This window comes from Hemibagrus wyckioides, linkage group LG26 (genome assembly GCF_019097595.1).
Source record: "Hemibagrus wyckioides isolate EC202008001 linkage group LG26, SWU_Hwy_1.0, whole genome shotgun sequence".
Lineage (NCBI taxonomy): Eukaryota > Metazoa > Chordata > Actinopteri > Siluriformes > Bagridae > Hemibagrus > Hemibagrus wyckioides.
The window spans coordinates 5,160,663-5,179,465 of NC_080735.1; positions in this window are offsets into that span (position 1 = coordinate 5,160,663).

Sequence of the window (18,803 nt, forward strand, 5' to 3'; positions counted from 1 at the left end):
CACTGAGGAGCAGAAACAACACCTCTTTCATATTTTGGATGCATTCAATTGGGAATATGAGGTGCTTAATCCCTGCTGTGTTGTGAATGAACGCATGTTTGCGCATCACCCCGAGGACTGTCGCATTTTTTTTTCACAGTGTAAAAATATTCAATCTGTCTGATCGACTGTTTCCCCGAGGCATTGTTGGAACATTTCCATATAAAAGGCTGATGAAACCCCTGAGTGTTTCCTGAAACGCTGATGTAAGCAATGTTTTATATCAGACAAAAGCTAGATGCTGGAGTGAAGATGAAAAAAAAAACTATTTATTTAGACACTGATAAAGCACTGATAGATACCTACATTTTATATGTTTATATGTCAGTAAATGATTCTCAAATGACTCTTTATTCGACTCTTTAAAGATTTTGACTCATAGTGAGCATGTGGATCAAAGTTCATGTTATTCACCAGGTACAAATTTTAAGTGGATCATCTAAATGAAAGAATTTGCTAAAGTGATGTGGAGTAAAAAAAATATATATATATATTTATTTAGTCACAATTCTGATAATTCTGATCCATGAATTCTGCCCTTAAAAATAAACATATATAGAAAAGAATTAAAAGAAAGAACCCGAGCCTCACAATCTAATCTGGATCCCTGAACGATTCACTAAATGATTCCCAAACAACTCTTTATCACCCAAAGTGAACCTGTGAATACATGTTAAACATATTAACAAGGTGCGAATTTGACTATTTTTAACCAGAGCCTGTCAGTAAGAAAGAGTTCATTAATAACAAGAGCCGCTGATCCTGGTCCATTGACCATCACCCTCGTCCATTGACCTCGTCAACCAGGAAGTGCTGGAGCTGCTCAGTCTTCTCAGATGGTCTGATAATAATCTATTGATTGGCGTCACTGATTGCCTGAGTAGATTCATGAGCAAAGCCTGTCAGATCTAAAAGATTTAGCGCTAAATCCAATGGATCTTCATGTCGCAACTTGATGCCAATTCCCGTAGGTCAAACGGGAGGAATGAGGTGAAGAGGAAAACTAATAGACTGTAATTACAAGAGCATATGAAGAACAAACTCAAGCCTGCAGCTGATCCTTATCATACATGCGTACAATGCTTTCCTGACAGATAATTGATTGTGTAATGGAAATGCACAATGTACAACGCTGTTCGCATGCACAATTGTTTTATAATGGATAAAGGCTGTACAGGTAGAGATCGTTTAGAACCAGCTAATTAAAAATAAAAGCATATCCTTATTAAAAAATAAATAAATAAATAAAATTGTTTAATATCTGTGAGATCCTTGATGATGTCTATGAAGAATGTGGGGACATTTCCATAGTGAAGGAATGTCCATTTTATTAAGGTTAATATTTTACCTTTGTATCCAAAGGTCAAATGCTGCAAGCCGGAATCAAATTCCTTGAAGAGTCGCGTCCCAAATCGCAAATTATTCTCACTTACTACTTTGTGGGGTAAATAATGTAAGTAGTGTTTTCTGAAAAGAAGAAGTGCACTTCAAGTACCAGGATGAGTCAAGTCTTCAACCAAAGTGTATAATTTTGGGTGCTTCATGCACTGGAAAAGGGGCGGGGCTACCAGACACTGATGATAAATTGGACGATAAAATTCATTAAAATAATTTTATGCATAGTATGTCATCTCTTAAATGCAAGCACACTTCTGTTCTATGTCCTGTGTATTTCCTGGAAGTTTAATTATGAGCTCAGTTCAGGTTAACTGTCTTAACAATTTTAAACTAACCTCAACCAGCTAGGCCTAGAGAATCTACTACATTTAGAATATAGCCATTTGTATCTCTTTTAGATTATTAATAGAAAGTCTGAAGGCCTAAAAAGAATGATCTACATTTATTCAACACCTGTAGGTATTTATACACTACGCAGTACCCTAGACTGTCAGTAGAGGCTTAACGTTGGTTTAGAAGCATATGTGCAGTGATTGTAGTGATGTAGAAATGTGGGTGGTGCCTTTGCATGCTACTCACTGATGCCTGGTGCTCATTATGAATTATTAAACTAATTCAAACGTCAGCCATAACATTAAAACCACTGACAGGTGAAGCAAGCATAAGGATCTGAAGGACTTTGATAACAGTTCAAAGCGTCTGTAAAACTGTCAGTCATAACAGATCCACAATTCCTTTGGCTGCTAATGTTTTTTTAAGGAAGAAATATAGATACTCATCTTTAAATTTTCTGTTTTGTCTTTAATGTTGTGCGTTTTTTTTTCTTTCTTTACATTTTTAAAACATGCAAAAATGCAAGGATTGTGAGGATGTGAGTTGGATAAAATGTGAGGATGGGTTCTAGTGTAAGGACTCAATGGAAAATGTGTGAGGATGTGAGATTGTGTGGATGTTGTGAGGTTGCATGAAGCCGTGAGGATGCGTTCTAGTGTGAGGACTCATTGTAAATTGTGTGAGGGTGAGAGGTTGTGTGAATAAAGTTGTGAGGATGGATGAAACCAGGAGGATGGGTTCGAGTGTAAAGACTCATTGGAAAATGGGTGAGGATGCAAGGTTGTGTGAATGAGGTTGTGAGGATGTTGTGCGGATGGTTAAGCCATGAGGATGGCATCTAGTGTATGGGCCCATTGGAAAATGTGTGAAGATGTGTGGTAGTGTTTTCTACCTTTGCATTTTTAAAACATATTTCTCAAATTTTTGATATTTTCCCATATCTGGAATTTTCTAGAATTAACCTTTTTTTGTTCCTGATTTAGATTTACTGTAAAAATCCTGCCACTAGTTTGATACACATACATATACTTACGTAAAATTGTGGGTATGTGTAGTATAATTTGTCCACAGATGTCAATTTATATATACATTATTACGATATAGATTAGAATAATTAGAGTTTCTTTTACCTATTTCAACAAAGGGTTCAAAGCCTTGATTACATGGAAAGCCATTTCGAGTCAGATTTTATTCGTCATTTCTTAGAAGGCCACACATTTATCTCCTGCAACTATCAATTTTCCCTCTGCAGGGGGGTGAGCATAATTTGTGATGTGTGCAGGCTGCCTTTTATCAAACTCCTATGCCGGAATTAGACATCAGGATATTGTCTACTGTGTACATTATAGTTTCATTTAATTATTGTTAATTATAGCGTTACCCAATAATTACTAAGTAGCATCCAAAAGTCTTAAATAGCACAGAGAGTCTGTGTTACTACAAAGTGTTGATAAAGACTTGACAGAATCTGTACAGAAAAGCTGCTTACGCCTAACTCACTGTAAATGTGTGAGGATGTGAGGTTTGGATGACGATATGAGCATGGATAAAGCCATGAGGGTGGGTTCTAGTGTAAGGACTCACTGGAAACTGTGTGAGGATGCGAGGTTGTGTGAATGAAGTTGTGAGGGTAGATAAAGCCATGAGGATGGTGTTCTAGAGTAAAGACTTATTGGAAAATGTGTGAGGATGCAAGGTTGTGTGCATGAAGTTGTGAAGATGTTGTGAGGATGCATGAAGCCGTGAAGATGGGTTCTAGAGTAAGGATTCACTGGAAAATGTGTTATAAGGCGAGGTTGTGTGAATGAGGTTGTGAGAATGCATGAAGCCATGAAGATGAGTTCTGGTTTGAGGACTCATTGGAAAATGTGTGAGGATGCAAGATTGTGTGAATGAGGTTGTGAGGCTGTTGTAAGGACGGATAAAGAGTGAGGATGGGTTCTAGTGTAAGGGCTCAATGGAAAATGTGTGAGGATGCAAGGTTGTGTGAATGAGCTTGTGAGAATGCATGAAGCCGTGAAGATGAGTTCTAGTTTGGGGACTCATTGGAAAATGTGTGTGGATTCAAGATTGTGTGAATGAGGTTGTGAGGATGTTGTGAGGATGCATGAAGCCGTGAAGATGGGTTCTAGAGTAAGGACTCACTGGAAAATGTATTAGAATGTGAGTTGTGTGAATGAGGTTGTGAGGATGGATGAAGCCGTGAGGATAGGTTGTAGTGTGAGGGCCCATTGGAAAATGTGTGAGAATGTGTGGTAGTGTGAATGAGGTTGTGAGGATGTTGTGAGGATGGATAAGCCGTGAGGATGAATTCTAGTGTGAGGAACAATTGGAAAATGTGTGAGGATGTGTGGTAGTGTGGATGAGGTTGTGAGGACATTGTGAGAATAGATGAAGGATGGGTTAGAGTTGAGGTTGTGAGGATGGATGATGGTGAAAAGTTTTTAAGTGGTGAGGGGGTTGTGAGAATAGATGAAGTTAAGCATGGATAACTGAAGGGAGAAAAACTTGAGATCATTAATATGTTGCGAGGATGAGTGGAGTTGTGAGTATGTAGGTTGGTAAGAACCTGTTAGGATGGATGAATGTGAACTTGTGAGGATGAGGATGTGAAGATGGGCCATGGTGTGAAGAGGATTTTGAGGAATTTAAGGTTTTGAGGTTGGTTGTATGTTTGGGGAGTTTCTGAGAACGAGTAAAGATGTGAGGATGAGGTTATGAGTTTGGTGTGAGACTGGTTGGTAGTGTGATATGAGGTTGTGATGATACGAGGATATTAGGTTCTAATGATGGGTGAAAATGTTTGTGAAGATGACAAAAGCATAAGATTGTCAAGAGGGGTAAAGGTGAGGATGGGAGAATGCATGTGGTTGGGGAATGTGTGAGGATTTGAGATTGTGAGGATGGATGAATGTATGTAGCTGGGGGAAGGTTGTGATTATGGGAGAATGTTGAGGATTTGAAGTTGTGAAGATGAGAGAGGTTGTGAGGATGGGTGAATGGGTGAATGTAGGCGATTGGGGTATGTATGAAGATTTGTGGTTATGAGGTTCTGAGGATTGGTAAATGTTGTTGTGAGAAGGTATGAGGATTTGAGCAATATTTACCATTAACTAGAATTCGATCAAGCCAATTATGTTCGCTGTTGGAACTAATGCTGGTCCAAACTAGCATTAGCAAATAAAACTTGGCTAACTTTGTTAAATATAACGTCTTCAACATTCTTTTTTAAACTAGATGGAGTTCATGTCTTCAGAGAACATACCTCAGTTTATATGAGCCTTTGCTGACGCTAGCATTACAGAGGTAGGGCCAGAGGCGCTCATAATTAATTACGAGTACAAGTGTTCAATTTCAATAACACTCAAGTAAATAAATACAGCAAAATTATAGTTAAGTGTAGTAATTTTCATAAAATCAGGAGAATTCAAACTTTTTTTTTTTTTTAATTCAACACACATTCAGTCTGTCTTTACTTAACAAGTTTTTAGTGTATGAATGGTCAACATGTGTGTTTCTTCTATACAATATACTCCATACAACATAATGAGTGTGCGTTAGTGGTCACATGTGGCCTTTTAAACGTGGTGCTTTAATCGAGTGTAATGAAATCTTCTGCTCCGTCTGAGAGGGCCGCAACGGAGCCGCAGCGTGGCCGCAAACAGTTTAATAGCCTCGCCAATTTTCCCTCCTCCACACAGCAGCGGGGAGAGAAAAAGAAAGAGGCGTAATTCATTGAGTGCTTTTGTTACACACGCATACGGCACTCGCACACATTCTGTAATGGTGCGCTTCCTCCTCTACTTATTCCTTATTGAAAACACACACCTACGACAGGCAGAGTGGGGAGAACCGTGAAAGCCATCTGTGTATAAGCACACGCTTAATAAAAACACCGAGCCTTGTCATCTTCTAGCGTTATAGCTGCACTGATGCCATCGATCTGAACAAAACCACCAGATTAATACATGAAGGCCCGGCTTGCACTGAGCTACAGTGTGCTAAAGATCTTTATCATTTTTCTAGTGTGTGTGTGTGTGTGTGTGTGTGTGTGTGTGTGCACCAACTGCACCAACTGTCCTCATAGTAAATATATATTGTGAGGGCTATGGGTAAATAATCTGTACTGTTCACTGCTTCACTCCTCCAACCACAAGCACACAGAATAAATGTTTACACCTAGCATCTGCAGACCATCAAATGTAGCTTCATAGCTTGGAAATTCGGTCAGAAATCCTCAAAACCACCCAGAATGAGCAGTTAAAATGAATATTTATGATAAATGCAGCATTATAACATTAAAAAATCAATCAAAAAAGTGTAAAAAAAAAAAAATTTAGAAATAAATAAAATAAAAATCAATTACAAAAAATAAAATAAAAAATGTAATTACAAAAAATAAAATAAAAAAATGTAATTACAAAAAAATAAATAAATGAATAAAAAATAAAAACAACCAACACATTGGATTTGAAATAAAGCGACTGAAAAAATAATAAAAAAATAATTTATAATGAATAATTCTAAATAAATCACGCTTAATATAAATAATTCTACCATCAAGTATAATTATAAATATAAGAATTATTTTTACTACTTGGATGCACTCGATGACACTCCTCCCTTAAGATGCTTTGCCAGGCCTCCATTTGCTGCTTGTTTGTGTTTTCTTCTGCCTTCAGTAAGTGAAAAGCACGCTCAGTTGACTTGAGGTCAGGTGACTGACTTGGCCATTCTAGAACATTCCATTTCTTTACATTAAGAACCTCTTGGGTTCACTTTCGCTGATGTTTTGGGTCATTATCCATCTGTATTTTCAGCTGTGTGACTGAATCGGAGTAGAAAGTCTAGCTCTCTACACTTCAGGACTCATCCTGTTACGTCTAGCTTCAATAAACACCAGTGGTGCAGTTCCACAGGAAGCCATACACACACACCATGCTCAAATCGTGAGCTCTTCCTTTCCTTCTCATCATATATGGTTTCATCTGTCCAAAGAATCTTGCTCCAGACCTTAGCAGTCTTTTTAGAGATGTTTTCTTGCAAAGCCTTTCAGTTTTTGACTGATACCAGTGGTTCGTGTCCTGAGGTAAACCCTTTTTATTTACATTCATGAAGGCGTCTCAGAAAACGATGCGACTACCTCCTTGCTTTTTCAGCCTAATGATGGCACTTTGGACCGTGCATCGAGAGTTCCTCCAAACAGCTACCACATAAAAATTCAACACTTGGGATCAACTCTTTAATTTGTCACGAAATAACAAGGAAACAGGCCTGAGCCGATGAAAATGAAGGGACTGTAAAAAGATGGCTGAAAATTCCTATACACAGTTAATCCAATTTTTGTTTTATTAAACCCCTTAAATTAAAGCTAAAGTATATATTAAGTATGACTCGAGTTAAGGTATATAACCTTAGATTGTCTAATGCATTTTTTGCTCGCTCACCGGCCACTTTATTAGGAACATCTGTGTACCCTGGTGTTCCTGCAAGTGGTGGGCTGGTTTGAGTATTTCTGAAACTGCTGATCTTTCACATACAACAGTCTCTAGAGTCACACAAAATGGTATAAAAAAATCTAGTGAGTGGCAGCACTGCAGGGAAGAGATAATAATGATACAAGAGGTCAGAGGAGAATTGGTTCGAGCTGACAGGAGCTCAAATATCTAGTTCTCTTTACAAACACAGTTAGCAGAAAAGTCTCTCAGTCACATGATACGTCAAACCTTGACATGAGAACCGAGCCCTTGTGAATTTATTCACAAAAGAATGCTCTGATGACCTTAAAGTAAAATTATTACTACTTACTTGTTACATTCACTGCATGTATCTAAAAGAAAAAAATAATAATATGCTGAAGCACATTCTTTCAAGCTGTGCATAATTAAGGCATGTCTCGGTTATGGTATGGTCCTGCGTCAGTCTATAGCTCTTACCTAACTTCTAAAATAGCAATTTTAGAGGTCTGAATACCAATTTGCAATATCCTCAGTCTGAACCCTATCAACCATTTCATTATGTACATTATGTGAATTGACAGTGCCATGCATTCCTGCCCTTGAAATACTGATAAAAAAAGGGACACGTCTGTTCTCAGTAGCCTCAGGTGGCGAGGATCTCTTAGAAGAGACAATAACAACAAAGCGAATGAGAAAAGATGAGAAATATCACCCTTCAAAACATTTATGAAATCCGCGCATGTCGCCGCGGGTGCTCTTGAATGCAGCACGGCATTCACAGCTGATGTATGTGCTTTTAAGAAACATCGGAGCTGAGCGCAAGCTATATTTTCACCAGATGTAATATCAGGAGTTGAAAATGCCTCGCTTTTAAGACCCACTGTCAGTCTTGAGTGCGGACTATTCAACTTAACCTTAAAAATCCTCTTTTCTAAAGAAAAAAAAATAAAAATGAGTCTGTGTCTGTGACACGTCAATCATCTTTAGAGTCTTAATCCGAACCTAAACGTGTTTTCCCTCCTGACAAGAGATATTACTCTCACTGCATGGTGCTCTCGAGCGCATTAGCAATATTGCCATGATTATGAGGAAAGGAAGTGCTTGAAAACAAATCAATCACAATGAAGCTAATGGCTATCTTTGTAGCATTCAGTAAAACTTATCTGTACACCAGTGTATAATTGCTAAGCTAGCGGCCATTATTTCCAAATGATTAAAGTGCACCTTTTTTTTCTTTGCTGTTTTTAATCACTGCTCAAGCACATGAGTAAAAAGAAATATTTATCTGTTTTCTTTAGATCCTATGTTCTATGCTCATTCAAGGCATTCAAGGCTCATTGATGCACATGGGGAGCGAAGGCTGGTCCGTATGATCCGATCATACAGATGAGCTACTGTTGCTGAAATTGCTGAATAAGTTAATGCTGGTTCTGACAGAAAGGTGTCAGAATACACAGTGTATCATGGTTTGTTGTGTGTGGGGCTGCATAGCTCTATGTGTCTATGCTGACCCCTGTGTACCAGCAAAAGCAACAATGTGCATGTGATCAGAATTGGACCACAGAGCAATGGATGAAGGTCTGATGAATCACGTTTTCTTCTACATCACGTGGGTAGATGGATGGGTGCTTGCGCGTCGCTGTCCTGGTGAACATATGGCACCAGGATGTACTATGGGAAGAAGGCAAGCCGGCGGAGGCAGAGCCATGCTTTGGGAAATGCTCTGCAAGGAACCTTGGGTCCTGCCGTCCATGTGTTACTTTGACACCTACCACCTACCTACGCACTGTTGCAGACCACGTACACCCTTTCATGGAAACTGTATTCCCTGATAGCTGTGGTCTCTTTCAGCAGGAGAATGCACTGTGCTACAAAACAGAAATGGGTCAGGAATGTTTTGATGAGCACAACAACTAGTTTGAGGTAGTGATTTGGCCTCCAAATTCCCCAGATCTCAAGCCATTCAAGCATCTGTGAGATGTGCTGAACAAACAAGCCCGATCCATGGAGGCCCCACCTTGCAACTTACAGCACACCTTCAGAGATCTAGTGGAGTCCATGCCTTGATGGGTCATGGCTGTTTTGGCAGCAAAAGGGGGACCAAAACAATATTAGGCAGGTGGTCATAATGTTATAGCTGATCATGTATGTCTAAATGAAACAAACCATGGAGAAAATGCAGTAGGTTTCCTTAGCAGTACGTTTCAGCCTGCTCTATTTTCAGGGAATTGAGAATTTGGTGTTCCTCAGGGTTCTATGTTCCCCACAAGCCAAAGTTTTAGGGATCTAAGTTCTTAGGATCGTATTTCCACATCCCATGAGTGTACTCGGATCTCAGGGCACGATGTTCTTGTCATAAAGCAATTCTCTTATGAGATCTCTACTTCTCCGTTTTAATATATTCCCAAGACACGCTGTTACCCAGGAACTTCCTTTCTTCTCATGTTCCTGTTTCTCTATTCTTCTCTTCACTACACTGCAAAGACGCTTCAGTCTCAAGGGCACTATATTTTAGCGAACTAGCTGTTAGCATATGCGACGGCACTCTGCATTAATCAGTGCACTCAGCGAAAAATCCTGACTGAGGACACGTGACCTCCAGATCTGTGTTCCAGATAACAGAGCTTTAACTTTATATATCATTCATGTCAAAGGTACATCGCTGTTTGTCTGTTCATTGCCGTGGTTACAGGTACACACATCGACCTCAAACAAAGAGAAATACACAAACATTTCATAATAAAACAGTCATTTAAACTGGTGGTAATGTTTTACATTACCATGAACAGAATAATGCTATTAAATTTGTGTGCTTGAATTTATCAAGCAACATATTAGCATACAAACATAATGCTAAATGCTAATTAGCAAACATATTTATATTTACATTTCTGGCATTTGGCAGACGCTTTTATCCAGAGCGACTTACAAAAGTGCTTTAAGTCTCTATCATTGATAACATTAACACTGGTTCAATAGGTTACAGACTTAGCTAATCTTCTCTGTATCGTTCCAATTTTAGTATATGTCCTGCCGGAGCAAGCACATATACTAATGCACATATAATAAATACATATGCTAATACATATTCAACCTCTGTGTTTTATCAGCTAATACTTTAACTAGCTAATCAGATAATATTTTAACTAGCTAATCAGATTGTCAGGAACAGCTGGACAGTTGGAAGAACCTTGGAAGCCTGCTTCTTTGTGTGTCTTTTGTTACGCCCTTCCTATTGTTCCTATCCTGATTGTGTCACCTGTATCCCATTAGCCCTAATGTCTACCCCTATAAATAGGGATCCTTGTGTTTGTGTCCTTGTCCATGATTATTATCTGTACCGTGGTTTCTGTTGGGGTTTTGTTTGCTAGGTTCCATGTCCAAGCTAAGGTCTAGGTTTTGTTTTCGTTTTGTTTAGTTATCCACGCCATGTCTAGTGTTACGTTTGTTTCCCTATGTCGTGTCTTAAATGTAATGAAAGCAGTGCTTCGCTGAATCCTGCGCATGGGTCTCATTACACCGTGTGCTGGCGTGCGCACACACACCACGGGCGTCTGGGGTCGAGCCCCGCATAGGGCGGGGGTCCCAGACGTTACACAGATAACACCTTAACTATCTAATCAACTAATACCTAAAACTAGATCATCAGCTAATACCTTAAGCTAATCAGATAACACCTTAACTAGGTAATCAGCTAATATCTTAACTAGCTCAGGAAGGAACTGTGTATGAGGTTTATTTATTTATTTATATATTTTCTGCTAACCTGTTTACCACAGACTTGGGCACATAATTTCCACAAAAGCAGAATATATCCTTTTATTAAATAGCTTATTAGCAAGGTAGTTAGTCAGCCAGCTAGCATCTTCGTTAATGTTCAAACTTAGCACTTATTTAATAATTTATTCAATAAAAAAGTCTTATTAGTGTTCAAGAAAATATTATTCAGTCTTTAATTTCCCAAAAAAAAAGATAGTTTAGAGGTAAGGTTTAAAAAAATTCAAGCTAGCAAACATGGCTAATTAAATAAAAGCTATCTAAACACCTTATTAGCATGGAAGTCAATATTAATAAGTCATTTGTCTAGTAGTTCTGACTTGTGGGAGTCTGTTGTTCTTTCAGCAGTGAAAATGGAGGTAAAAAAGCGTCAGGGTTTCTGTGCTCCACTTTGGGCTCCGTCCTAATTCTCCCAATCGTCCCAAAGGAATTGCTGCCCTCCAGATGCCTCCGCGTGCCTGCTGACTCTGCAAAGCTATTCAAAAACTTCTTTTGGCCCGAGGCGACAAGCCAAGCCGTTCTTCCTAGGTTTAAAGGAAGCGACGGATGACAAATCAAACATACACAATATTTAAAAATTAAGCTGATCAGCAAAGACAGCGCTAAAGTCTGAAGTTTGCTTCTTTCTCACTTCACCATTTTCAAGCCTTTTTTCCTTCCTCAGTCTCAGCCTTTCACTTTCCCGCCTTTTTTCCTCACCTTACACTTTTTTTTGTCCTTCCTTTCCCCCTCTTTTTTCTTTCCCTTTTTCTTGCTTCATTCTCTTTTTCTCCTTCCTGCAATTTTTTTTATCTCACTTTCTTTTTCCTGTTTTTCTCTTTCTTTGTCTTTTCCATTCGCTTTTCCACCTCACACTCCGTCTTTTTCTCTCTCGCCGTTTCCACACTCTTCTTTTGTCTTTCTCACTTTTTTCTGTTTTTCTCTCTTTCTTTTTTTCTACACTTTTCCTCACCTCATTCTTTTCATCCTGCGTTTTTCCTGTTTCATTCTTACTTCATCTTTTCCTGTGTTTTTTCATCACTCTCTTTCTCTGAATTTCCTTTTCCTCTCACTTCATTCTCTTTTTCTCCTTCCTGCAACACCCCCCAACCCACTCTTTCTTTCTTTCTTTCTTTCTTTCTTTCTTTCTTTCTTTCTTTCTTTCTTTCTTTCTTTCTTTCTTTCTTTCTTTCTTTCTTCTGCCATTTTCTCACTTTCTTACCTTTTCTTTGTCTCTCCCACCCTTTACCCTGCCTCTCTTTCTTTCTTCATTTTTCCCTTTTTCTTGTTTCATTCTCTTTCTTGCTTTCCAGGCTTTCTTCTTCTTTTTCCCAATTCTTCCTAGGCTTTTTCATCCTCTTTACACTTTCTTCATCTTTTTCCTGCTTTCTTTCTTTCTTTCCTTTGCTTTTTTTATTTTCACCTTCTTCGCCCTTTCCTTCTTTTTTTCTCTGCCTTTTTTCCATCGTCATTTTCTTGCTTTGTCTTTCCCACACTTTGTCTCATTTTGCTGCCTCACTCTTTCACTCGCTTTATTTTACTTTCCTGCCACTTTTCATTCTCTTTCTTTGTTTTCCTCAGCTTTTTTCCACCCATGCCTCATTCTTCTTTCTCTTTCATCGGCCTTTCCCCCTTTTTCTCTCTTAAAAGGCATTTCACACAGGCAGGCTCTGATGAAGATTAACAGGCTTCATAGGGAGGCTATAAATGACGAACAAACCGTTTAAATAGAAATAAGCGTGAGATCAAACCGTGGCGGTTATTCACCTCGGCTCTCACTCGCACTTATCACAATTAAACGTCGGCTACTCTAATAGCACACACACTGATACATACATTACAGCTGGCTTTGAAATAACTCTTGAAACGTGGAATTTTTTGTAGTTTGCAATGGGCTTCATTTACATATAAATTGCCCTGTGGAGTACAAGCGATAGCGTTTCCACACAATTATTTAAAAAAAAAAAAAAAGACCGGAAATCAAACACATTTACAGATAAATAGATGAGAATTGTGTAGCCATTGTTATCTCAAAACACACACACACACTCATATACACATGTATATTTCCTTCCTTTCAATTCTGCAAAGTAGCAGACGCATAGCTTGAGAAGAAAAAAAAAATGCTTCAGACAGTGCTAATCTGTTAGCTTGTTTGTTTACCACAGGGTTTAATGTCACCTCTGAACTATCTGCTTTGTTTATATGATTATAACATGTCATATTATCATCAACACCTTATTTATTTGTTCATTTATAAAAGGTTATAGGTGTTAGCAAACTGTTAGAGCATCATTAACGACATTGTTTCTCACAACATAAGCAAGTTTACCTCAGAATTTTACTCCAAACAGATAGCGGTAGTAAAAAGTGAAATTTTCTCACTGTTATTCAGCTCAAAGCTAAATCTATCAAGCTCAATTATCCTGCAGGTATAAAAATATATACAAAAGTTAGATATATTGTTCAAAAACTTGACCAAAAGAGAGCTAATTTCTAATCAGTTAACTTATTTAGCTTAATTCCCATTAGGAAATGTGAGGTGAGAGCATTAGCTTTCTGTTAGCTTTCTTCTCCACATGCTTAAAATGACATCAGTGAGGGTTAGTTTGTGGTATAAAATCTGAATTTATATTTATTAAGACAGGAATTTTCACAGAAATATCTTAAAAGAAATAGTTTAAGTTGATTTAGCAAGGTTAGCTAATTGTTATCTGGGATTGGAGCTTAATATCCATCTAGAAATTGAACATCAGCCTTTAAATCAATCCAGGCAAGTTAGCAACTCTCTAGATATTATATAACTAGCAAATTTGCCACATTATTTTGAAGGATTTGGTATAAATCCTAAATATTGCATTACTTTCTACATCTATTACTGTGAAATTACCTGCTAATGTGTTACAGTCAAATGTTTTTATCTGCTCTGGTAGCCTCTCAATGTTTACCTGCACATCAAATGTCTTGGTTTGTTTGGATTAGAAAAACAATGTTCCGTGCTGATTAGCTTGCAAATTAGCTTACAGCTACGTACAGTATGGCATGATAGACAAAGCCATTTTAGAACGAACAACATAATTAAACATAATTTGAGACACAGACAAGTTGAATAAATATGCTTTTTAAAATAACACTCCTGCTTTAGCAAACAGATCATTGTCGGGCTAATCACTTCAGTAGGCTTAGCACTGAAACTTCTATCCTAACCAACATTCAGCTTCTTAGGTTTTAATCCACTTTTTTTTCATGTAATTAGCTCATTAGTAAAGTTTCAGTAAATATGTGAGAAAACTTTTTTGCCTTGCACCGTTTTTTTTTTTTTTTTTTTAAATGTGTTGGAACAAAGCGCAGCATTTTTACTTTGTCGATCTTTAACCCGTCGCATATGGTGCTGTTTCTGCAGCGCAAGCACAAACTTTCACAATGGGAAGTTTTTTAGGAATATTTTGAGGTAGCACTTGCCCAGTTAGCTAATATGTGTGTGTGAGAATGTGTGTGGGGGTGTCCACTGGGAGAAGCACATACAAGTAGGCTAACCACTCCATGATAAAGATTCGCACAGTTAGCCAATGTTTGTACACAAAACCACAAACACCAACCCAAGTGTAGGCTACGTGAAAAGCTAATCAGTCACCAAGCTGTACAGTTCCTTCTCCAAATGTAGGCCAGGACAAGTTCACCAGTGTGTTTATCCCACATGTGTAGATAAAAGCCGTCACTTTCACTCGGCCGTATCTCATTTCTCAAATCTAATTCACTTCCTTAATGCACTGTGTAGCCACCGGCTCCCATTTGGCAGCTGTCCAAACCCGAGCACTTCACTAATGAGACTCTCGGCTCTTACAGCGTCTGGAATAAAAACCTCTTTAAATATCTGTCTACTAGCTACCAAAAACTGACGCTAATTAGCAGCGAGCGGAGGCCGTGGAGGTGAGAACGGCTCTGTGGGCTCGAATAATTACAGAATTTTAATCCAGGTCAGTGGCTACGAGCACGCTTTCAAATGCCAACGTTTGACTGTAGCAGTTAGCATTAGCGGCTATAGCAGCTAGACATGGTTACAGAGTGGGTTTAATGTTTATTGTTATTGCGAAGTTCTGGTTAATATATTAGCAGCATAGTGATAATGTATCTGGTGACACCAAGCTTGATAGATTTCGTGCTATTGGCATGGTGACCTGGATTGTACATGAAGCCTGCACATTATTACATTATTATGTCATGTAAAAAATAATTGAATTGAAAACTGGTGGAATAATTTTTCCTGTTTTCCTGCTAGCATAAAATGAACTAGCTAGATTTCATTCTTAGATGGCTAGCTGGCTCGGTGCAATCTTATTTTTAATAAAATATAGCACAACTAGCTAAAAATAGCTAGATATTAGCATTAATAGCTAGCTTGTGGCTAATTACTTGTATAGGGATTACCCTAAACATGTTGTTTCCTACTTATCTGCTAGAATGCTAGTCTATACGCATGAACATGGTCTTTAGTCACAAGACAAGAAATGAATCATAACATTATTGGCACAAGGCAAAGCTAGCCAGTGAGTGTTATACTTGAAGGAGAGTTAAAAAAAATGTTCTAACATTTTAACACTTGCGTAAGCAGCAACACACACACACACACACACACACACAAACACCAGCATCCTCGTCAATTCAGCACGCGCTTGTTTTTAAAATGAACATTGACTGTAGCCTGAATTATAAACCCTCACACCAGATTCAGCTCCAAGGCAAATGTAAATTCAAGCCAGTGTCGTCGCTTACACAAATAATGATCATTAGCAATGCAAAATCAATACCGTTAACACACCAGTGCAGCTTTAATAAGAACAGTCCGTCTCGGCGGCTCAATAGTACTATGCCAGCGTCTGGTGAAGTAGTGCTGGACTAATGCTCGGAGGACAGGAGGACAAAGTCTGCAGTCATATTTTAGATGCTGATACTATTATTTAAGCCTATTGTTTTTTCCCTGTTCCTATTTCTAACCCGTGTCCTGTTAACTTGTGCCCCATATCCACCTTCAGGGTGCGTTTTAGCATCCTTTTTCCGCAACTTTTTTTTTGTTTGTTTATTTGAAGACTAAAAAAGTGGACACGTTCCCTTCCCGGCAACTCCTGAGATGGGTCGATGAGGCTCTACTGGGTTCCCATATCACCTGCGGTTATTGTTCTCTAACAATCGTGCTCCTGTAAGCAGCCTCTCTCTAATTGTTCTTCGCCCCGAGCTCTCTCACGGGCTCGGGCTTTGGAGACATTCGTCTTGTTCAGAAAAGTGAAAAACGAGGCCTGGGCTGTGGCTCGTGTGCTTGTTAATACTGATGGGAAATGGGTAGTTGAGGTATGAAGGGTAAAGCAGGTGTTTATGTGTGGTGTTACGTGTTCATGAGTGTTTGATGCTGTTGAGTTATGTTTGGTATGGTGTCTGAAATGGGAAGTGGTAGATCAATGGTTAAGATGTTGGCTGTTCAAAGGTTTTTCTTAATTCCAAATTGTCAGTCGAGTTAAAATGCAAAAATCGTAGCTTGACCAGGACATTTGCATTTGAACTCCACTGACATTTTGATGGACTGAAAAAAAAAACCTTTGTAAGTGAACAAAGTAGCTGTGTACTTTTAGCTAATTTTGGCATAATGAGGCACGTATGTGGGGATGCAGCAGCTTAGTGATTAAGGTGTTGGACTACTGATCGGAAGGTTAGGGTTAGGGGTTAGGGTTAGAATCCCAGTTCCACTAAAGCTGCTACTGTTGTGCCCTTGAGCAAGGCCCTTAACTCAGGCCCTAATTGCTCAGTTGTTTAAAAAAAAATGAGATAAAATGTAAATACCAGAAATGTAAATGTAACAGTGTCCAATCAAAATCCAGAATTTAGCAGCTCTGTACCACAGATACAATAAAGAGGCTGTGTATATTAAAGTTGTCCATAATAAAGTGAACAAAGTATGTGTTCACTAGTAACACCACAGTGGATAGGGTTTGAGCTCAAACTTAGTATTGACATGAACAATGGGTCTGGTGTCCAAAATAAAATAAATGATGTTTGGATCCAACTGGACTAAATGACTATTTGGTTTGATGCCCAAAATGGAATAACCTACGTTTGGAATCTACTTTCAAAATAAAATGAACAATGCCTGTATTAGATGTCATAAATAAAACAAGTGACCTTTAGTTTCAGCATCTAAAACAGTTTTAGCTTAGCAGTAACTTGTAAATTGTGCTTATATATCTTCTAAAGCAGCTTCCCAGAAACAATTTTATAGAGTTCCTCACAACCAAACACAAACAAGCACCAAAACACACTCGCAATGAACCACCACCCCATGTAATAAAACCTCCATGTAAAATTCTTCAAACGATAGGTCCATATCATTCCCACTACACCCCCAATCCCATTTTAGAAAAGGCTGTATCCAAACGCTACCGTGAATGGCAACCACACCCATGATATCACCTCAGCAAGGGCATGAGATCTCCTATAGTACCTTGTCCCAAAAAAGCATTGATCAATGTAGTAAATGACGCACTACTGGGATGTGCTGCCTTGCCTGTGCTACTGATAAGATTACAGCCTGTGAAAGCTGTACCATTATTAATCTGCAGTCGGATCAGATATTCTGCCTGAGACAAGGATACAGCCCAATTCTACCCCAAATCATTTGGGTGGAAGCAATTTGATCAACTGACCAAGTGCCTGTACTTGCCACTATTGTCGTTTATATGATGCTACAATGTAGTAAGACTTGACGTTTATAAGGTGGGTGAATTTGTGTAGGTTTGTTTGAAAACTTTAAATTGTCATTTATTTCTATCCTTTTTTTTAAACACAACATCGAACGCAAGAGACCTTTTTGTCATGAGACGGATATAAGCAGTGGCTTTTGGCTTATTAAAATGACGCAAGTTGTCAGAAATAGAGATGCGGGAGTGTTACGTGGCTTTATTAAACACTCATCAAAATGAAGCTGCTTTATGAAACCGTCAGAGGAAGGTGAAATATATCCAGAACATTCTTTTCATTATTGAGCGTGAACGACTGTAGTAATCACCTGGGTGTATTAAGCGGAGCTTTTCACTCCATTCACATTTATTATTTTTTTTCTTTTCTTTTCAGACGATTTATAGTTTCTTTTGAAGGTGCATTCTGAGGAAAACGCAGCCGCTTTTCCATTTTTGGTGTTTTAGCGCTGATTAAAAAGCTGTGTGATTGTAGTTAGAAGCTGAAAACATTCAAAATTTGTAGCAATGTGATAATGTGATCGATTTATTTCCTGCAAACAACTTCTCTCTTAGTATATCAACTCGGTCTAAGTGTTAACATGCTAACAACCAAACTAGCATCATGACAAACAGGTAAAACTTACAGTAATCTGAATAAAATCTGTTGGTTGTTAGTGTAAATAACTTAGTGATGAGAGAACATTCAAAGCTGAAGAGTGTGAGAAGAGAATTCTGGGCTGTTGTTAGCGAGGAAGTGTTAGTGTGCTCTGTAAATAAAGTAGGTTCAGGCTGTAAATATTAGCTGGCAGTCTAATTACAGGTGAGGAAAGCTGTGCTAGCAGAGATCCTGTGAGATCAGCGTGACACACCACTGAGGCTAATCATTCTGAGAAATCGGTTTAGGAAATATATCGAGAACCAAAGTCTTTTTACAGCATTACTGCTTGTTTTTCTTCTTAAAACCGTGTGGAAAAAAATACTGCCCGGGTGCAAGGACTTTTCAGATTCATTATTTTAATATACTTTAAGGAACATTCTAGAAATCCTCTAACATAAATAAACGGATCAGCTATAATATTAAAACCTCTATTAA